The following is a 22,803-nucleotide window of genomic DNA, read 5'->3' as shown; positions in this document are numbered from 1 at the left end:
AGAATGCACATTGAAATGACTTCAAATTGGAGCAATGATATGGAAATCTGTCATAAGTGCTTCACTTTGGAGTATTTTCATCTGTGTAATTTCCTTCTATATGATCAGTGCAGCATGTCTTTCTGTGATTCGTACGCTGAAGGACCCATACCTGAATTTTCCTGTAACTGCTAATTTACTGGGATAACCATCAGTGATTATAATTGAAGATATGGGGATTAAATTGTGCAATCCCACAAACTGCCCAAAATGGAATACATACATATGTTGTGAACATGTAAAAAAGTGTGCTCCAACTTTAGCATCTTTCTTTTAGAAATCTAGAAAGTGCTACCAAGTTGGGGTATATTTTTTTACAGATGATTTGACTCACATTGTTTTTCTTGTAATGGTTTTTCCATCTATTGTAATCTAATAAGAGAAAAAAACCCATTACTTTCTTATAATGGGGAAAGGGTTCTGCTTGGAGTATTCTAAAGGTTGTTTTGTTTTTTTTCTGTAGGTTGTCAGTCTAGTTTATTTTGAAATCTATCTTGTCCAAATATTATTTCACCAGAAAGAAAATACAGAAATGAACTCTGAGATCTTCACCATTTCAACAAATAATAATTTGCATATCATTTGGCACTCTGTCTGCAAGGTCTTCAGCTTTCCTAGGTGTAAATCACTCTGGTCGTAGGAAAGAAAATTTGGATATTCATCTAATTGTTGTTGAAATGTATGAGTTTCAAGTTGGCTGGGCTGTTAATGGCCTTGTGATTTGGTGATATTTAGGTGCATATAAAAATCCTACATATGAGATCATGGAACTCAGAAGGAGAATCTGTTCCAGTTTTGAATCTTTCCTCAAGTTTTTCTTAAATACAAGGTATGTCACTAATATCCTGTTTTATCCACTTAGGTTTTCTGAAGACAACAGTTGCCACAGCTGATACCCCAACAATTGAAAAAAAGTGTTCAGCATCCAGCAATGTCACATGAGATACCCTAACAATTGCACTGACCTGTTTCAAAATTTGGTAAGTGCTTTTGTTGCGGTAGTTGTAAGTGACTCTATCAACTAGAGATACATCTGTGTATAGCAATAGTACATGGCATACAAAAGGAGATGAGTTGCAAAGAATGCACATTGAAATGACTTCAAATTGGAGCAATGATATGGAAATCTGTCATAAGTGCTTCACTTTGGAGTATTTTCATCTGTGTAATTTCCTTCTATATGATCAGTGCAGCATGTCTTTCTGTGATTCGTACGCTGAAGGACCCATACCTGAATTTTCCTGTAACTGCTAATTTACTGGGATAACCATCAGTGATTATAATTGAAGATATGGGGATTAAATTGTGCAATCCCACAAACTGCCCAAAATGGAATACATACATATGTTGTGAACATGTAAAAAAGTGTGCTCCAACTTTAGCATCTTTCTTTTAGAAATCTAGAAAGTGCTACCAAGTTGGGGTATATTTTTTTACAGATGATTTGACTCACATTGTTTTTCTTGTAATGGTTTTTCCATCTATTGTAATCTAATAAGAGAAAAAAACGCATTACTTTCTTATAATGGGGAAAGGGTTCTGCTTGGAGTATTCTAAAGGTTGTTTTGTTTTTTTTTCTGTAGGTTGTCAGTCTAGTTTATTTTGAAATCTATCTTGTCCAAATATTATTTCACCAAAAAGAAAATACAGAAATGAACTCTGAGATCTTCACCATTTCAACAAATAATAATTTGCATATCATTTGGCACTCTGTCTGTAAGGTCTTCAGCTTTCCTAGGTGTAAATCACTCTGGTCGTAGGAAAGAAAATTTGGATATTCATCTAATTGTTGTTGAAATGTATGAGTTTCAAGTTGGCTGGGCTGTTAATGGCCTTGTGATTTGGTGATATTTAGGTGCATATAAAAATCCTACATATGAGATCATGGAACTCAGAAGGAGAATCTGTTCCAGTTTTGAATCTTTCCTCAAGTTTTTCTTAAATACAAGGTATGTCACTAATATCCCGTTTTATCCACTTAGGTTTTCTGAAGACAACAGTTGCCACAGCTGATACCCCAACAATTGAAAAAAAAGTGTTCAGCATCCAGCAATGTCACATGAGATACCCTAACAATTGCACTGACCTGTTTCAAAATTTGGTAAGTGCTTTTGTTGCGGTAGTTGTAAGTGACTCTATCAACTAGAGATACATCTGTGTATAGCAATAGTACATGGCATACAAAAGGAGATGAGTTGCAAAGAATGCACATTGAAATGACTTCAAATTGGAGCAATGATATGGAAATCTGTCATAAGTGCTTCACTTTGGACTATTTTCATCTGTGTAATTTCCTTCTATATGATCAGTGCAGCATGTCTTTCTGTGATTCGTACGCTGAAGGACCCATACCTGAATTTTCCTGTAACTGCTAATTTACTGGGATAACCATCAGTGATTATAATTGAAGATATGGGGATTAAATTGTGCAATCCCACAAACTGCCCAAAATGGAATACATACATATGTTGTGAACATGTAAAAAAGTGTGCTCCAACTTTAGCATCTTTCTTTTAGAAATCTAGAAAGTGCTACCAAGTTGGGGTATATTTTTTTACAGATGATTTGACTCACATTGTTTTTCTTGTAATGGTTTTTCCATCTATTGTAATCTAATAAGAGAAAAAAACGCATTACTTTCTTATCATGGGGAAAGGGTTCTGCTTGGAGTATTCTAAAGGTTGTTTTGTTTTTTTTCTGTAGGTTGTCAGTCTAGTTTATTTTGAAATCTATCTTGTCCAAATATTATTTCACCAGAAAGAAAATACAGAAATGAACTCTGAGATCTTCACCATTTCAACAAATAATAATTTGCATATCATTTGGCACTCTGTCTGCAAGGTCTTCAGCTTTCCTAGGTGTAAATCACTCTGGTCGTAGGAAAGAAAATTTGGATATTCATCTAATTTTTGTTGAAATGTATGAGTTTCAAGTGGGCTGGGCTGTTAATGGCCTTGTGATTTGGTGATATTTAGGTGCATATAAAAATCCTACATATGAGATCATGGAACTCAGAAGGAGAATCTGTTCCAGTTTTGAATCTTTCCTCAAGTTTTTCTTAAATACAATGTATGTCACTAATATCCCGTTTTATCCACTTAGGTTTTCTGAAGACAACAGTTGCCACAGCTGATACCCCAACAATTGAAAAAAAGTGTTCAGCATCCAGCAATGTCACATGAGATACCCTAACAATTGCACTGACCTGTTTCAAAATTTGGTAAGTGCTTTTGTTGCGGTAGTTGGAAGTGACTCTATCAACCAGAGATACATCCGTGTATAGCAATTGTACATGGCATACAAAAGGAGATGAGTTGCAAAGAATGCACATTGAAATGACTTCAAATTGGAGCAATGATATGGAAATCTGTCATAAGTGCTTCACTTTGGAGTATTTTCATCTGTGTAATTTCCTTCTATATGATCAGTGCAGCATGTCTTTCTGTGATTCGTACGCTGAAGGACCCATACCTGAATTTTCCTGTAACTGCTAATTTACTGGAATAACCATCAGTGATTATAATTGAAGATATGGGGATTAAATTGTGCAATCCCACAAACTGCCCAAAATGGAATACATACATATGTTGTGAACATGTAACAAAGTGTGCTCCAACTTTAGCATCTTTCTTTTAGAAATCTAGAAAGTGCTACCAAGTTGGGGTATATTTTTTTACAGATGATTTGACTCACATTGTTTTTCTTGTAATGGTTTTTCCATCTATTGTAATCTAATAAGAGAAAAAAACCCATTACTTTCTTATAATGGGGAAAGGGTTCTGCTTGGAGTATTCTAAAGGTTGTTTTGTTTTTTTTCTGTAGGTTGTCAGTCTAGTTTATTTTGAAATCTATCTTGTCCAAATATTATTTCACCAGAAAGAAAATACAGAAATGAACTCTGAGATCTTCACCATTTCAACAAATAATAATTTGCATATCATTTGGCACTCTGTCTGCAATGTCTTCAGCTTTCCTAGGTGTAAATCACTCTGGTCGTAGGAAAGAAAATTTGGATATTCATCTAATTGTTGTTGAAATGTATGAGTTTCAAGTTGGCTGGGCTGTTAATGGCCTTGTGATTTGGTGATATTTAGGTGCATATAAAAATCCTACATATGAGATCATGGAACTCAGAAGGAGAATCTGTTCCAGTTTTGAATCTTTCCTCAAGTTTTTCTTAAATACAAGGTATGTCACTAATATCCTGTTTTATCCACTTAGGTTTTCTGAAGACAACAGTTGCCTCAGCTGATACCCCAACAATTGAAAAAAAGTGTTCAGCATCCAGCAATGTCACATGAGATACCCTAACAATTGCACTGACCTGTTTCAAAATTTGGTAAGTGCTTTTGTTGCGGTAGTTGTAAGTGACTCTATCAACCAGAGATACATCTGTGTATAGCAATTGTACATGGCATACAAAAGGAGATGAGTTGCAAAGAATGCACATTGAAATGACTTCAAATTGGAGCAATGATATGGAAATCTGTCATAAGTGCTTCACTTTGGAGTATTTTCATCTGTGTAATTTCCTTCTATATGATCAGTGCAGCATGTCTTTCTGTGATTTGTACGCTGAATGACCCATACCTGAATTTTCCTGTAACTGCTAATTTACTGGGATAACCATCAGTGATTATAATTGAAGATATGGGGATTAAATTGTGCAATCCCACAAACTGCCCAAAATGGAATACATACATATGTTGTGAACATGTAACAAAGTGTGCTCCAACTTTAGCATCTTTCTTTTAGAAATCTAGAAAGTGCTACCAAGTTGGGGTATATTTTTTTTACAGATGATTTGACTCACATTGTTTTTCTTGTAATGGTTTTTCCATCTATTGTAATCTAATAAGAGAAAAAAAAACATTACTTTCTTATAATGGGGAAAGGGTTCTGCTTGGAGTATTCTAAAGGTTGTTTTGTTTTTTTTCTGTAGGTTGTCAGTCTAGTTTATTTTGAAATCTATCTTGTCCAAATATTATTTCACCAGAAAGAAAATACAGAAATGAACTCTGAGATATTCACCATTTCAACAAATAATAATTTGCATATCATTTGGCACTCTGTCTGCAAGGTCATCAGCTTTCCTAGGTGTAAATCACTCTGGTCGTAGGAAAGAAAATTTGGATATTCATCTAATTTTTGTTGAAATGTATGAGTTTCAAGTGGGCTGGGCTGTTAATGGCCTTGTGATTTGGTGATATTTAGGTGCATATAAAAATCCTACATATGAGATCATGGAACTCAGAAGGAGAATCTGTTCCAGTTTTGAATCTTTCCTCAAGTTTTTCTTAAATACAAGGTATGTCACTAATATCCCGTTTTATCCAATTAGGTTTTCTGAAGACAACAGTTGCCACAGCTGATACCCCAACAATTGAAAAAAAGTGTTCAGCATCCAGCAATGTCACATGAGATACCCTAACAATTGCACTGACCTGTTTCAAAATTTGGTAAGTGCTTTTGTTGCGGTAGTTGGAAGTGACTCTATCAACCAGAGATACATCCGTGTATAGCAATTGTACATGGCATACAAAAGGAGATGAGTTGCAAAGAATGCACATTGAAATGACTTCAAATTGGAGCAATGATATGGAAATCTGTCATAAGTGCTTCACTTTGGAGTATTTTCATCTGTGTAATTTCCTTCTATATGATCAGTGCAGCATGTCTTTCTGTGATTCGTACGCTGAAGGACCCATACCTGAATTTTCCTGTAACTGCTAATTTACTGGAATAACCATCAGTGATTATAATTGAAGATATGGGGATTAAATTGTGCAATCCCACAAACTGCCCAAAATGGAATACATACATATGTTGTGAACATGTAACAAAGTGTGCTCCAACTTTAGCATCTTTCTTTTAGAAATCTAGAAAGTGCTACCAAGTTGGGGTATATTTTTTTACAGATGATTTGACTCACATTGTTTTTCTTGTAATGGTTTTTCCATCTATTGTAATCTAATAAGAGAAAAAATCCCATTACTTTCTTATAATGGGGAAAGGGTTCTGCTTGGAGTATTCTAAAGGTTGTTTTGTTTTTTTTCTGTAGGTTGTCAGTCTAGTTTATTTTGAAATCTATCTTGTCCAAATATTATTTCACCAGAAAGAAAATACAGAAATGAACTCTGAGATCTTCACCATTTCAACAAATAATAATTTGCATATCATTTGGCACTCTGTCTGCAAGGTCTTCAGCTTTCCTAGGTGTAAATCACTCTGGTCGTAGGAAAGAAAATTTGGATATTCATCTAATTTTTGTTGAAATGTATGAGTTTCAAGTGGGCTGGGCTGTTAATGGCCTTGTGATTTGGTGATATTTAGGTGCATATAAAAATCCTACATATGAGATCATGGAACTCAGGAGAATCTGTTCCAGTTTTGAATCTTTCCTCAAGTTTTTCTTAAATACAAGGCATGTCACTAATATCCCGTTTTATCCACTTAGGTTTTCTGAAGACAACAGTTGCCACAGCTGATACCCCAACAATTGAAAAAAAGTGTTCAGCATCCAGCAATGTCACATGAGATACCCTAACAATTGCACTGACCTGTTTCAAAATTTGGTAAGTGCTTTTGTTGCGGTAGTTGGAAGTGACTCTATCAACCAGAGATACATCTGTGTATAGCAATTGTACATGGCATACAAAAGGAGATGAGTTGCAAAGAATGCACATTGAAATGACTTCAAATTGGAGCAATGATATGGAAATCTGTCATAAGTGCTTCACTTTGGAGTATTTTCATCTGTGTAATTTCCTTCTATATGATCAGTGCAGCATGTCTTTCTGTGATTCGTACGCTGAAGGACCCATACCTGAATTTTCCTGTAACTGCTAATTTACTGGAATAACCATCAGTGATTATAATTGAAGATATGGGGATTAAATTGTGCAATCCCACAAACTGCCCAAAATGGAATACATACATATGTTGTGAACATGTAACAAAGTGTGCTCCAACTTTAGCATCTTTCTTTTAGAAATCTAGAAAGTGCTACCAAGTTGGGGTATATTTTTTTACAGATGATTTGACTCACATTGTTTTTCTTGTAATGGTTTTTCCATCTATTGTAATCTAATAAGAGAAAAAAACCCATTACTTTCTTATAATGGGGAAAGGGTTCTGCTTGGAGTATTCTAAAGGTTGTTTTGTTTTTTTTCTGTAGGTTGTCAGTCTAGTTTATTTTGAAATCTATCTTGTCCAAATATTATTTCACCAGAAAGAAAATACAGAAATGAACTCTGAGATCTTCACCATTTCAACAAATAATAATTTGCATATCATTTGGCACTCTGTCTGCAAGGTCTTCAGCTTTCCTAGGTGTAAATCACTCTGGTCGTAGGAAAGAAAATTTGGATATTCATCTAATTTTTGTTGAAATGTATGAGTTTCAAGTGGGCTGGGCTGTTAATGGCCTTGTGATTTGGTGATATTTAGGTGCATATAAAAATCCTACATATGAGATCATGGAACTCAGAAGGAGAATCTGTTCCAGTTTTGAATCTTTCCTCAAGTTTTTCTTAAATACAAGGTATGTCACTAATATCCCGTTTTATCCACTTAGGTTTTCTGAAGACAACAGTTGCCACAGCTGATACCCCAACAATTGAAAAAAAGTGTTCAGCATCCAGCAATGTCACATGAGATACCCTAACAATTGCACTGACCTGTTTCAAAATTTGGTAAGTGCTTTTGTTGCGGTAGTTGGAAGTGACTCTATCAACCAGAGATACATCTGTGTATAGCAATTGTACATGCCATACAAAAGGAGATGAGTTGCAAAGAATGCACATTGAAATGACTTCAAATTGGAGCAATGATATGGAAATCTGTCATAAGTGCTTCACTTTGGAGTATTTTCATCTGTGTAATTTCCTTCTATATGATCAGTGCAGCATGTCTTTCTGTGATTCGTACGCTGAAGGACCCATACCTGAATTTTCCTGTAACTGCTAATTTACTGGAATAACCATCAGTGATTATAATTGAAGATATGGGGATTAAATTGTGCAATCCCACAAACTGCCCAAAATGGAATACATACATATGTTGTGAACATGTAACAAAGTGTGCTCCAACTTTAGCATCTTTCTTTTAGAAATCTAGAAAGTGCTACCAAGTTGGGGTATATTTTTTTACAGATGATTTGAGTCACATTGTTTTTCTTGTAATGGTTTTTCCATCAATTGTAATCTATTAAGAGAAAAAAACAGTACTTTCCTATAATGGGGAAAGGGATCTGCTTGGAGTGTTCTAAAGGTGTTTTGTTTTTTTCTGTAGGTTGTCAGTCTAGTTTATTTTGAAATCTATCTTGTCCAAATATTATTTCACCAGAAAGAAAATACAGAAATGAACTCTGAGATCTTCACCATTTCAACAAATAATAATTTGCATATCATTTGGCACTCTGTCTGCAAGGTCTTCAGCTTTCCTAGGTGTAAATCACTCTGGTCGTAGGAAAGAAAATTTGGACATTCATCTAACTGTTGTTGAAATATATGAGTTTCAAGTGGGCTGGGCTGTTAATGGCCTTGTGATTTGGTGATCTTTAGGTGCATATAAAAATCCTACATATGAGATCATGCAACTCAGAAGGAGAATCTGTTCCAGTTTTGAATCTTTCCTCAAGTTTTTCTTAAATACAAGGTATGTCACTAATATCCAGTTTTATCCACTTAGGTTTTCTGAAGACAACAGTTGCCACAGCTGATACCCCAACAATTGAAAAAAAAATGTTCAGCATCCAGCAATGTCACATGAGATACCCTAACAATTGCACTGACCTGTTTCAAAATTTGGTAAGTGCTTTTGTTGCGGTAGATGTAAGTGACTCTATCAACCAGAGATACATCTGTGTATAGCAATTGTACATGGCATACAAAAGGAGATGAGTTGCAAAGAATGCACATTGAAATGACTTCAAATTGGAGCAATGATATGGAAATCTGTCATAAGTGCTTCACTTTGGAATATTTTCATATGTGAAATTTCCTTCTATATGATCAGTGCAGCATGCCTTTCTGTGATTCGTACGCTGAAGGACCCATACCTGAATTTTCCTGTAACTGCTAATTTACTGGAATAACCATCAGTGATTATAATTGAAGATATGGGGATTAAATTGTGCAATCCCACAAACTGCCCAAAATGGAATACACACATATGTTGTGAACATGTAAAAATCTTTGCTCCAACTTTAGCATCTTTCTTTTAGAAATCTAGAAAGTGCTACCAAGTTGGGGTATATTTTTTTACAGATGATTTGACTCACATTGTTTTTCTTGTAATGGTTTTTCCATCAATTGTAATCTATTAAGAGAAAAAAACAGTACTTTCATATAATGGGGAAAGGGTTCTGCTTGGAGTATTCTAAAGGTTGTTTTGTTTTTTTCTGTAGGTTGTCAGTCTAGTTTATTTTGAAATCTATCTTGTCCAAATATTATTTCACCAGAAAGAAAATACAGAAATGAACTCTGAGATCTTCACCATTTCAACAAATAATAATTTGCATATCATTTGGCACTCTGTCTGCAAGGTCTTGAGCTTTCCTTGGTGTAAATCACTCTGGTCGTAGGAAAGAAAATTTGGATATTCATCTAATTGTTGTTGAAATGTATGAATTTCAAGTGGGCTGGGCTGTTAATGGCCTTGTGATTTGGTGATCTTTAGGTGCATATAAAAATCCTACATATGAGATCATGCAACTCAGAAGGAGAATCTGTTCCAGTTTTGAATCTTTCCTCAAGTTTTTCTTAAATACAAGGTATGTCACTAATATTCCGTTTTATCCACTTAGGTTTTCTGAAGACAACAGTTGCCACAGCTGATACCCCAACAATTGAAAAAAGGTGTTCAGCATCCAGCAATGTCACATGAGATACCCTAACAATTGCACTGACTTGTTTCAAAATTTGGTAAGTGCTTTTGTTGCGGTAGTTGTAAGTGACTCTATCAACCAGAGATGCATCTGTGTATAGCAATTGTACATGGCATACAAAAGGAGATGAGTTGCAAAGAATGCACATTGAAATGACTTCAAATTGGAGCAATGATATGGAAATCTGTCATAAGTGCTTCACTTTGGAGTATTTTCATCTGTGTAATTTCCTTCCATATGATCAGTGCAGCATGTCTTTCTGTGATTTGTACGCTGAAGGACCCATACCTGAATTTTCCTGTAACTGCTAATTTACTGGAATAACCATCAGTGATTATAATTGAAGATATGGGGATTAAATTGTGCAATCCCACAAACTGCCCAAAATGGAATACATACATATGTTGTGAACATGTAAAAAAGTGTGCTCCAACTTTAGCATCTTTCTTTTAGAAATCTAGAAAGTGCTACCAAGTTGGGGTATATTTTTTTACAGATGATTTGACTCACATTGTTTTTCTTGTAATGGTTTTTCCATCAATTGTAATCTATTAAGAGAAAAAAACAGTACTTTCCTATAATGGGGAAAGGGATCTGCTTGGAGTATTCTAAAGGTTGTTTTGTTTTTTTCTGTAGGTTGTCAGTCTAGTTTATTTTGAAATCTATCTTGTCCAAATATTATTTCACCAGAAAGAAAATACAGAAATGAACTCTGAGATCTTCACCATTTCAACAAATAATAATTTGCATATCATTTGGCACTCTGTCTGCAAGGTCTTCAGCTTTCCTAGGTGTAAATCACTCTGGTCGTAGGAAAGAAAATTTGGACATTCATCTAACTGTTGTTGAAATGTATGAGTTTCAAGTGGGCTGGGCTGTTAATGGCCTTGTGATTTGGTGATATTTAGGTGCATATAAAAATCCTACATATGAGATCATGGAACTCAGAAGGAGAATCTGTTCCAGTTTTGAATCTTTCCTCAAGTTTTTCTTAAATACAAGGTATGTCACTAATATCCAGTTTTATCCACTTAGGTTTTCTGAAGACAACAGTTGCCACAGCTAATACCCCAACAATTGAAAAAAAAAATGTTCAGCATCCAGCAATGTCACATGAGATACCCTAACAATTGCACTGACCTGTTTCAAAATTTGGTAAGTGCTTTTGTTGCGGTAGATGTAAGTGACTCTATCAACCAGAGATACATCTGTGTATAGCAATTGTACATGGCATACAAAAGGAGATGAGTTGCAAAGAATGCACATTGAAATGACTTCAAATTGGAGCAATGATATGGAAATCTGTCATAAGTGCTTCACTTTGGAGTATTTTCATATGTGAAATTTCCTTCTATATGATCAGTGCAGCATGCCTTTCTGTGATTCGTACGCTGAAGGACCCATACCTGAATTTTCCTGTAACTGCTAATTTACTGGAATAACCATCAGTGATTATAATTGAAGATATGGGGATTAAATTGTGCAATCCCACAAACTGCACAAAATGGAATACATACATATGTTGTGAACATGTAAAAAAGTGTGCTCCAACTTTAGCATCTTTCTTTTAGAAATCTAGAAAGTGCTACCAAGTTGGGGTATATTTTTTTACAGATGATTTGACTTACATTGTTTTTCTTGTAATGGTTTTTCCATCAATTGTAATCTATTAAGAGAAAAAAAACAGTACTTTCTTATAATGGGGAAAGGGTTCTGCTTGGAGTATTCTAAAGGTTGTTTTGTTTTTTTCTGTAGGTTGTCAGTCTAGTTTATTTTGAAATCTATCTTGTCCAAATATTATTTCACCAGAAAGAAAATACAGACATGAACTCTGAGATATTCACCATTTCAACAAATAATAATTTGCATATCATTTGGCACTCTGTCTGCAAGGTCTTCAGCTTTCCTAGGTGTAAATCACTCTGGTCGTAGGAAAGAAAATTTGGACATTCATCTAACTGTTGTTGAAATGTATGAGTTTCAAGTGGGCTGGGCTGTTAATGGCCTTGTGATTTGGTGATCTTTAGGTGCATATAAAAATCCTACATATGAGATCATGCAACTCAGAAGGAGAATCTGTTCCAGTTTTGAATCTTTCCTCAAGTTTTTCTTAAATACAAGGTATGTCACTAATATCCAGTTTTATCCACTTAGGTTTTCTGAAGACAACAGTTGCCACAGCTGATACCCCAACAATTGAAAAAAAATGTTCAGCATCCAGCAATGTCACATGAGATACCCTAACAATTGCACTGACCTGTTTCAAAATTTGGTAAGTGCTTTTGTTGCGGTAGTTGTAAGTGACTCTATCAACCAGAGATACATCTGTGTATAGCAATAGTACATGGCATACAAAAGGAGATGAGTTGCAAAGAATGCACATTGAAATGACTTCAAATTGGAGCAATGATATGGAAATCTGTCATAAGTGCTTCACTTTGGACTATTTTCATCTGTGTAATTTCCTTCTATATGATCAGTGCAGCATGTCTTTCTGTGATTCGTACGCTGAAGGACCCATACCTGAATTTTCCTGTAACTGCTAATTTACTGGAATAACCATCAGTGATTATAATTGAAGATATGGGGATTAAATTGTGCAATCCCACAAACTGCCCAAAATGGAATACATACATATGTTGTGAACATGTGAAAAAGTGTGCTCCAACTTTAGCATCTTTCTTTTAGAAATCTAGAAAGTGCTACCAAGTTGGGGTATATTTTTTTACAGATGATTTGACTCACATTGTTTTTCTTGTAATGGTTTTTCCATCAATTGTAATCTATTAAGAGAAAAAAAACCAGTACTTTCTTATAATGGGGAAAGGGTTCTGCTTGGAGTATTCTAAAGGTTGTTTTGTTTTTTTCTGTAGGTTGTCAGTCTAGTTTATTTTGAAATCTATCTTGTCCAAATATTATTTCACCAGAAAGAAAATACAGAAATGAACTCTGAGATCTTCACCATTTCAACAAATAATAATTTGCATATCATTTGGCACTCTGTCTGCAAGGCCTTCAGCTTTCCTAGGTGTAAATCACTCTGGTCGTAGGAAAGAAAATGTGCACATTCATCTAACTGTTGTTGAAATATATGAGTTTCAAGTGGGCTGGGCTGTTAATGGCCTTGTGATTTGGTGATCTTTAGGTGCATATAAAAATCCTACATATGAGATCATGCAACTCAGAAGGAGAATCTGTTCCAGTTTTGAATCTTTCCTCAAGTTTTTCTTAAATACAAGGTATGTCACTAATATCCAGTTTTATCCACTTAGGTTTTCTGAAGACAACAATTGCCACAGCTGATATCCCAACAATTGAAAAAAAAGTGTTCAGCATCCAGCAATGTCACATGAGATACCCTAACAATTGCGCTGACCTGTTTCAAAATTTGGTAAGTGCTTTTGTTGTGGTAGTTGTAAGTGACTCTATCAACCAGAGATACATCTGTGTATAACAATTGTACATGGCATACAAAAGGAGATGAGTTGCAAAGAATGCACATTGAAATGACTTTAAATTGGAGCAATGATATGGAAATCTGTCATAAGTGCTTCACTTTGGAGTATTTTCATCTGTGTAATTTCCTTCTATATGATCAGTGCAGCATGTCTTTCTGTGATTCGTACGCTGAAGGACCCACACCTGAATTTTCCTGTAACTGCTAATTTACTGGAATAACCATCAGTGATTATAATTGAAGATATGGGAATTAAATTGTGCAATCCCACAAACTGCCCAAAATGGAATACATACATATGTTGTGAACATGTAAAAAAGTGTGCTCCAACTTTAGCATCTTTCTTTTAGAAATCTAGAAAGTGCTACCAAGTTGTGGTATATTTTTTTACAGATGATTTGACTCACATTGTTTTTCTTGTAATGGTTTTTCCATCAATTGTAATCTATTAAGAGAAAAAAAAACAATACTTTCTTATAATGGAGAAAGGGTTCTGCTTGGAGTATTCTAAAGGTTGTTTTGTTTTTTTCTGTAGGTTGTCAGTCTAGTTTATTTTGAAATCTATCTTGTCCAAATATTATTTCACCAGAAAGAAAATACAGAAATGAACTCTGAGATATTCACCATTTCAACAAATAATAATTTGCATATCATTTGGCACTCTGTCTGCAAGGTCTTCAGCTTTCCTAGGTGTAAATCACTCTGGTCGTAGGAAAGAAAATTTGGATATTCATCTAATTGTTGTTGAAATGTATGAATTTCAAGTGGGCTGGGCTGTTAATGGCCTTGTGATTTGGTGATCTTTAGGTGCATATAAAAATCCTACATATGAGATCATGCAACTCAGAAGGAGAATCTGTTCCAGTTTTGAATCTTTCCTCAAGTTTTTCTTAAATACAAGGTATGTCACTAATATCCAGTTTTATCCACTTAGGTTTTCTGAAGACAACAGTTGCCACAGCTGATACCCGAACAATTGAAAAAAAAATGTTCAGCATCCAGCAATGTCACATGAGATACCCTAACAATTGCACTGACCTGTTTCAAAATTTGGTAAGTGCTTTTGTTGCGGTAGTTGTAAGTGACTCTATCAACCAGAGATACATCTGTGTATAGCAATAGTACATGGCATACAAAAGGAGATGAGTTGCAAAGAATGCACATTGAAATGACTTCAAATTGGAGCAATGATATGGAAATCTGTCATAAGTGCTTCACTTTGGAGTATTTTCATCTGTGTAATTTCCTTCTATATGATCAGTGCAGCATGTCTTTCTGTGATTCGTACGCTGAAGGACCCATACCTGAATTTTCCTGTAACTGCTAATTTACTGGAATAACCATCAGTGATTATAATTGAAGATATGGGGATTAAATTGTGCAATCCCACAAACTGCCCAAAATGGAATACATACATATGTTGTGAACATGTAAAAAAGTGTGCTCCAACTTTAGCATCTTTCTTTTAGAAATCTAGAAAGTGCTACCAAGTTGGGGTATATTTTTTTACAGATGATTTGACTCACATTGTTTTTCTTCTAATGGTTTTTCCATCAATTGTAATCTATTAAGAGAAAAAAACCCAGTACTTTCTTATAATGGGGAAAGGGTTCTGCTTGGAGTATTCTAAAGGTTGTTTTGTTTTTTTCTGTAGGTTGTCAGTCTAGTTTATTTTGAAATCTATCTTGTCCAAATATTATTTCACCAGAAAGAAAATACAGACATGAACTCTGAGATCTTCACCATTTGAACAAATAATAATTTGCATATCATTTGGCACTCTGTCTGCAAGGCCTTCAGCTTTCCTAGGTGTAAATCACTCTGGTCGTAGGAAAGAAAATGTGCACATTCATCTAACTGTTGTTGAAATATATGAGTTTCAAGTGGGCTGGGCTGTTAATGGCCTTGTGATTTGGTGATCTTTAGGTGCATATAAAAATCCTACATATGAGATCATGCAACTCAGAAGGAGAATCTGTTCCAGTTTTGAATCTTTCCTCAAGTTTTTCTTAAATACAAGGTATGTCACTAATATCCAGTTTTATCCACTTAGGTTTTCTGAAGACAACAGTTGCCACAGCTGATATCCCAACAATTGAAAAAAAAGTGTTCAGCATCCAGCAATGTCACATGAGATACCCTAACAATTGTGCTGACCTGTTTCAAAATTTGGTAAGTGCTTTTGTTGTGGTAGTTGTAAGTGACTCTATCAACCAGAGATACATCTGTGTATAACAATTGTACATGGCATACAAAAGGAGATGAGTTGCAAAAATGCACATTGAAATGACTTCAAATTGGAGCAATGATATGGAAATCTGTCATAAGTGCTTCACTTTGGAGTATTTTCATCTGTGTAATTTCCTTCTATATGATCAGCGCAGCATGTCTTTCTGTGATTCGTACGCTGAAGGACCCATACCTGAATTTTCCTGTAACTGCTAATTTACTGGAATAACCATCAGTGATTATAATTGAAGATATGGGGATTAAATTGTGCAATCCCACAAACTGCCCAAAATGGAATACATACATATGTTGTGAACATATAAAAAATTGTGCTCCAACTTTAGCATCTTTCTTTTAGAAATCTAGAAAGTGCTACGAAGTTGGGGTATATTTTTTTACAGATGATTTGACTCACATTGTTTTTCTTGTAATGGTTTTTCCATCAATTGTAATCTATTAAGAGAAAAAAACCCAGTACTTTCTTATAATGGGGAAAGGGTTCTGCTTGGAGTATTCTAAAGGTTGTTTTGTTTTTTTCTGTAGGTTGTCAGTCTAGTTTATTTTGAAATCTATCTTGTCCAAATATTATTTCACCAGAAAGAAAATACAGAAATGAACTCTGAGATCTTCACCATTTCAACAAATAATAATTTGCATATCATTTGGCACTCTGTCTGCAAGGCCTTCAGCTTTCCTAGGTGTAAATCACTCTGGTCGTAGGAAAGAAAATGTGCACATTCATCTAACTGTTGTTGAAATATATGAGTTTCAAGTGGGCTGGGCTGTTAATGGCCTTGTGATTTGGTGATCTTTAGGTGCATATAAAAATCCTACATATGAGATCATGCAACTCAGAAGGAGAATCTGTTCCAGTTTTGAATCTTTCCTCAAGTTTTTCTTAAATACAAGGTATGTCACTAATATCCAGTTTTATCCACTTAGGTTTTCTGAAGACAACAGTTGCCACAGCTGATATCCCAACAATTGAAAAAAAGTGTTCAGCATCCAGCAATGTCACATGAGATACCCTAACAATTGTGCTGACCTGTTTCAAAATTTGGTAAGTGCTTTTGTTGTGGTAGTTGTAAGTGACTCTATCAACCAGAGATACATCTGTGTATAACAATTGTACATGGCATACAAAAGGAGATGAGTTGCAAAGAATGCACATTGAAATGACTTTAAATTGGAGCAATGATATGGAAATCTGTCATAAGTGCTTCACTTTGGAGTATTTTCATCTGTGTAATTTCCTTCTATATGATCAGTGCAGCAAGTCTTTCTGTGATTCGTACGCTGAAGGACCCATACCTGAATTTTCCTGTAACTGCTAATTTACTGGGATAACCATCAGTGATTATATTTGAAGATATGGGGATTAAATTGTGCAATCCCACAAACTGCCCAAAATGGAATACATACATATGTTGTGAACATGTAAAAAAGTGTGCTCCAACTTTAGCATCTTTCTTTTAGAAATCTAGAAAGTGCTACCAAGTTGGGGTATATTTTTTTACAGATGATTTGACTCACATTGTTTTTCTTGTAATGGTTTTTCAATCAATTGTAATCTATTAAGAGAAAAAAACAGTACTTTCCTATAATGGGGAAAGGGATCTGCTTGGAGTATTCTAAAGGTTGTTTTGTTTTTTTCTGTAGGTTGTCAGTCTAGTTTATTTTGAAATCTATCTTGTCCACATATTATTTCACCAGAAAGAAAATACAGAAATGAACTCTGAGATCTTCACCATTTCAACAAATAATAATTTGCATATCATTTGGCACTCTGTCTGCAAGGCCTTCAGCTTTCCTAGGTGTAAATCACTCTGGTCGTAGGAAAGAAAATGTGCACATTCATCTAACTGTTGTTGAAATATATGAGTTTCAAGTGGGCTGGGCTGTTAATGGCCTTGTGATTTGGTGATCTTTAGGTGCATATAAAAATCCTACATATGAGATCATGCAACTCAGAAGGAGAAACTGTTCCAGTTTTGAATCTTTCCTCAAGTTTTTCTTAAATACAAGGTATGTCACTAATATCCAGTTTTATCCACTTAGGTTTTCCGAAGACAACAATTGCCACAGCTGATATCCCAACAATTGAAAAAAAAGTGTTCAGCATCCAGCAATGTCACATGAGATACCCTAACAATTGCGCTGACATGTTTCAAAATTTGGTAAGTGCTTTTGTTGTGGTAGTTGTAAGTGACTCTATCAACCAGAGATACATCTGTGTATAACAATTGTACATGGCATACAAAAGGAGATGAGTTGCAAAGAATGCACATTGAAATGACTTTAAATTGGAGCAATGATATGGAAATCTGTCATAAGTGCTTCACTTTGGAGTATTTTCATCTGTGTAATTTCCTTCTATACGATCAGTGCAGCATGTCTTTCTGTGATTCATACGCTGAAGGACCCATACCTGAATTTTCCTGTAACTGCTAATTTACTGGAATAACCATCAGTGATTATAATTGAAGATATGGGAATTAAATTGTGCAATCCCACAAACTGCCCAAAATGGAATACATACATATGTTGTTAACATGTAAAAAAGTGTGCTCCAACTTTAGCATCTTTCTTTTAGAAATCTAGAAAGTGCTACCAAGTTGGGGTATATTTTTTTACAGATGATTTGACTCACATTGTTTTTTTTTTAATGGTTTTTCCATCAATTGTAATCTATTAAGAGAAAAAAAAACAATACTTTCTTATAATGGGGAAAGGGTTCTGCTTGGAGTATTCTAAAGGTTGTTTTGTTTTTTTCTGTAGGTTGTCAGTCTAGTTTATTTTGAAATCTATCTTGTCCAAATATTATTTCACCAGAAAGAAAATACAGAAATGAACTCTGAGATATTCACCATTTCAACAAATAATAATTTGCATATCATTTGGCACTCTGTCTGCAAGGTCTTCAGCTTTCCTAGGTGTAAATCACTCTGGTCGTAGGAAAGAAAATTTGGACATTCATCTAACTGTTGTTGAAATGTATGAGTTTCAAGTGGGCTGGGCTGTTAATGGCCTTGTGATTTGGTGATCTTTAGGTGCATATAAAAATCCTACATATGAGATCATGCAACTCAGAAGGAGAATCTGTTCCAGTTTTGAATCTTTCCTCAAGTTTTTCTTAAATACAAGGTATGTCACTAATATCCAGTTTTATCCACTTAGGTTTTCTGAAGACAACAGTTGCCACAGCTGATACCCGAACAATTGAAAAAAAAATGTTCAGCATCCAGCAATGTCACATGAGATACCCTAACAATTGCACTGACCTGTTTCAAAATTTGGTAAGTGCTTTTGTTGCAGTAGTTGTAAGTGACTCTATCAACCAGAGATACATCTGTGTATAGCAATAGTACATGGCATACAAAAGGAGATGAGTTGCAAAGAATGCACATTGAAATGACTTCAAATTGGAGCAATGATATGGAAATCTGTCATAAGTGCTTCACTTTGGACTATTTTCATCTGTGTAATTTCCTTCTATATGATCAGTGCAGCATGTCTTTCTGTGATTCGTACGCTGAAGGACCCATACCTGAATTTTCCTGTAACTGCTAATTTACTGGAATAACCATCAGTGATTATAATTGAAGATATGGGGATTAAATTGTGCAATCCCACAAACTGCCCAAAATGGAATACATACATATGTTGTGAACATGTGAAAAAGTGTGCTCCAACTTTAGCATCTTTCTTTTAGAAATCTAGAAAGTGCTACCAAGTTGGGGTATATTTTTTTACAGATGATTTGACTCACATTGTTTTTCTTGTAATGGTTTTTCCATCAATTGTAATCTATTAAGAGAAAAAAAACCAGTACTTTCTTATAATGGGGAAAGGGTTCTGCTTGGAGTATTCTAAAGGTTGTTTTGTTTTTTTCTGTAGGTTGTCAGTCTAGTTTATTTTGAAATCTATCTTGTCCAAATATTATTTCACCAGAAAGAAAATACAGAAATGAACTCTGAGATCTTCACCATTTCAACAAATAATAATTTGCATATCATTTGGCACTCTGTCTGCAAGGCCTTCAGCTTTCCTAGGTGTAAATCACTCTGGTCGTAGGAAAGAAAATGTGCACATTCATCTAACTGTTGTTGAAATATATGAGTTTCAAGTGGGCTGGGCTGTTAATGGCCTTGTGATTTGGTGATCTTTAGGTGCATATAAAAATCCTACATATGAGATCATGCAACTCAGAAGGAGAATCTGTTCCAGTTTTGAATCTTTCCTCAAGTTTTTCTTAAATACAAGGTATGTCACTAATATCCAGTTTTATCCACTTAGGTTTTCTGAAGACAACAATTGCCACAGCTGATATCCCAACAATTGAAAAAAAAGTGTTCAGCATCCAGCAATGTCACATGAGATACCCTAACAATTGCGCTGACCTGTTTCAAAATTTGGTAAGTGCTTTTGTTGTGGTAGTTGTAAGTGACTCTATCAACCAGAGATACATCTGTGTATAACAATTGTACATGGCATACAAAAGGAGATGAGTTGCAAAGAATGCACATTGAAATGACTTTAAATTGGAGCAATGATATGGAAATCTGTCATAAGTGCTTCACTTTGGAGTATTTTCATCTGTGTAATTTCCTTCTATATGATCAGTGCAGCATGTCTTTCTGTGATTCGTACGCTGAAGGACCCATACCTGAATTTTCCTGTAACTGCTAATTTACTGGAATAACCATCAGTGATTATAATTGAAGATATGGGAATTAAATTGTGCAATCCCACAAACTGCCCAAAATGGAATACATACATATGTTGTGAACATGTAAAAAAGTGTGCTCCAACTTTAGCATCTTTCTTTTAGAAATCTAGAAAGTGCTACCAAGTTGTGGTATATTTTTTTACAGATGATTTGACTCACATTGTTTTTCTTGTAATGGTTTTTCCATCAATTGTAATCTATTAAGAGAAAAAAAAACAATACTTTCTTATAATGGAGAAAGGGTTCTGCTTGGAGTATTCTAAAGGTTGTTTTGTTTTTTTCTGTAGGTTGTCAGTCTAGTTTATTTTGAAATCTATCTTGTCCAAATATTATTTCACCAGAAAGAAAATACAGAAATGAACTCTGAGATCTTCACCATTTCAACAAATAATAATTTGCATATCATTTGGCACTCTGTCTGCAAGGTCTTCAGCTTTCCTAGGTGTAAATCACTCTGGTCGTAGGAAAGAAAATTTGGATATTCATCTAATTGTTGTTGAAATGTATGAATTTCAAGTGGGCTGGGCTGTTAATGGCCTTGTGATTTGGTGATCTTTAGGTGCATATAAAAATCCTACATATGAGATCATGCAACTCAGAAGGAGAATCTGTTCCAGTTTTGAATCTTTCCTCAAGTTTTTCTTAAATACAAGGTATGTCACTAATATCCAGTTTTATCCACTTAGGTTTTCTGAAGACAACAGTTGCCACAGCTGATACCCGAACAATTGAAAAAAAAATGTTCAGCATCCAGCAATGTCACATGAGATACCCTAACAATTGCACTGACCTGTTTCAAAATTTGGTAAGTGCTTTTGTTGCGGTAGTTGTAAGTGACTCTATCAACCAGAGATACATCTGTGTATAGCAATAGTACATGGCATACAAAAGGAGATGAGTTGCAAAGAATGCACATTGAAATGACTTCAAATTGGAGCAATGATATGGAAATCTGTCATAAGTGCTTCACTTTGGAGTATTTTCATCTGTGTAATTTCCTTCTATATGATCAGTGCAGCATGTCTTTCTGTGATTCGTACGCTGAAGGACCCATACCTGAATTTTCCTGTAACTGCTAATTTACTGGAATAACCATCAGTGATTATAATTGAAGATATGGGGATTAAATTGTGCAATCCCACAAACTGCCCAAAATGGAATACATACATATGTTGTGAACATGTAAAAAAGTGTGCTCCAACTTTAGCATCTTTCTTTTAGAAATCTAGAAAGTGCTACCAAGTTGGGGTATATTTTTTTACAGATGATTTGACTCACATTGTTTTTCTTGTAATGGTTTTTCCATCAATTGTAATCTATTAAGAGAAAAAAAACCAGTACTTTCTTATAATGGGGAAAGGGTTCTGCTTGGAGTATTCTAAAGGTTGTTTTGTTTTTTTCTGTAGGTTGTCAGTCTAGTTTATTTTGAAATCTATCTTGTCCAAATATTATTTCACCAGAAAGAAAATACAGAAATGAACTCTGAGATCTTCACCATTTCAACAAATAATAATTTGCATATCATTTGGCACTCTGTCTGCAAGGCCTTCAGCTTTCCTAGGTGTAAATCACTCTGGTCGTAGGAAAGAAAATGTGCACATTCATCTAACTGTTGTTGAAATATATGAGTTTCAAGTGGGCTGGGCTGTTAATGGCCTTGTGATTTGGTGATCTTTAGGTGCATATAAAAATCCTACATATGAGATCATGCAACTCAGAAGGAGAATCTGTTCCAGTTTTGAATCTTTCCTCAAGTTTTTCTTAAATACAAGGTATGTCACTAATATCCATTTTTATCCACTTAGGTTTTCTGAAGACAACAGTTGCCACAGCTGATACCCCAACAATTGAAAAAAAAATGTTCAGTATCCAGCAATGTCACATGAGATACCCTAACAATTGCAATGACTTGTTTCAAAATTTGGTAAGTGCTTTTGTTGCGGTAGTTGTAAGTGACTCTATCAACCAGAGATACATCTGTGTATAGCAATAGTACATGGCATACAAAAGGAGATGAGTTGCAAAGAATGCACATTGAAATGACTTCAAATTGGAGCAATGATATGGAAATCTGTCATAAGTGCTTCACTTTGGAGTATTTTCATCTGTGTAATTTCCTTCTATATGATCAGTGCAGCATGTCTTTCTGTGATTCGTACACTGAAGGACCCATACCTGAATTTTCCTGTAACTCCTAATTTACTGGATTAACCATCAGTGATTATAATTGAAGATATGGGGATTAAATTGTGCAATCCCACAAACTGCCCAAAATGGAATACATACATATGTTGTGAACATGTAAAAAAGTGTGCTCCAACTTTAGCATCTTTCTTTTAGAAATCTAGAAAGTGCTACCAAGTTGGGGTATATTTTTTTACAGATGATTTGACACATTGTTTTTCTTGTAATGGTTTTTCCATCAATTGTAATCTATTAAGAGAAAAAAAACAGTACTTT

Source organism: Electrophorus electricus, chromosome 2, assembly GCF_041902795.1.
Source record: "Electrophorus electricus isolate QZ-2024a chromosome 2, ASM4190279v1, whole genome shotgun sequence".
NCBI lineage: Eukaryota > Metazoa > Chordata > Actinopteri > Gymnotiformes > Gymnotidae > Electrophorus > Electrophorus electricus.
This window is presented reverse-complemented; position numbering follows the sequence as displayed.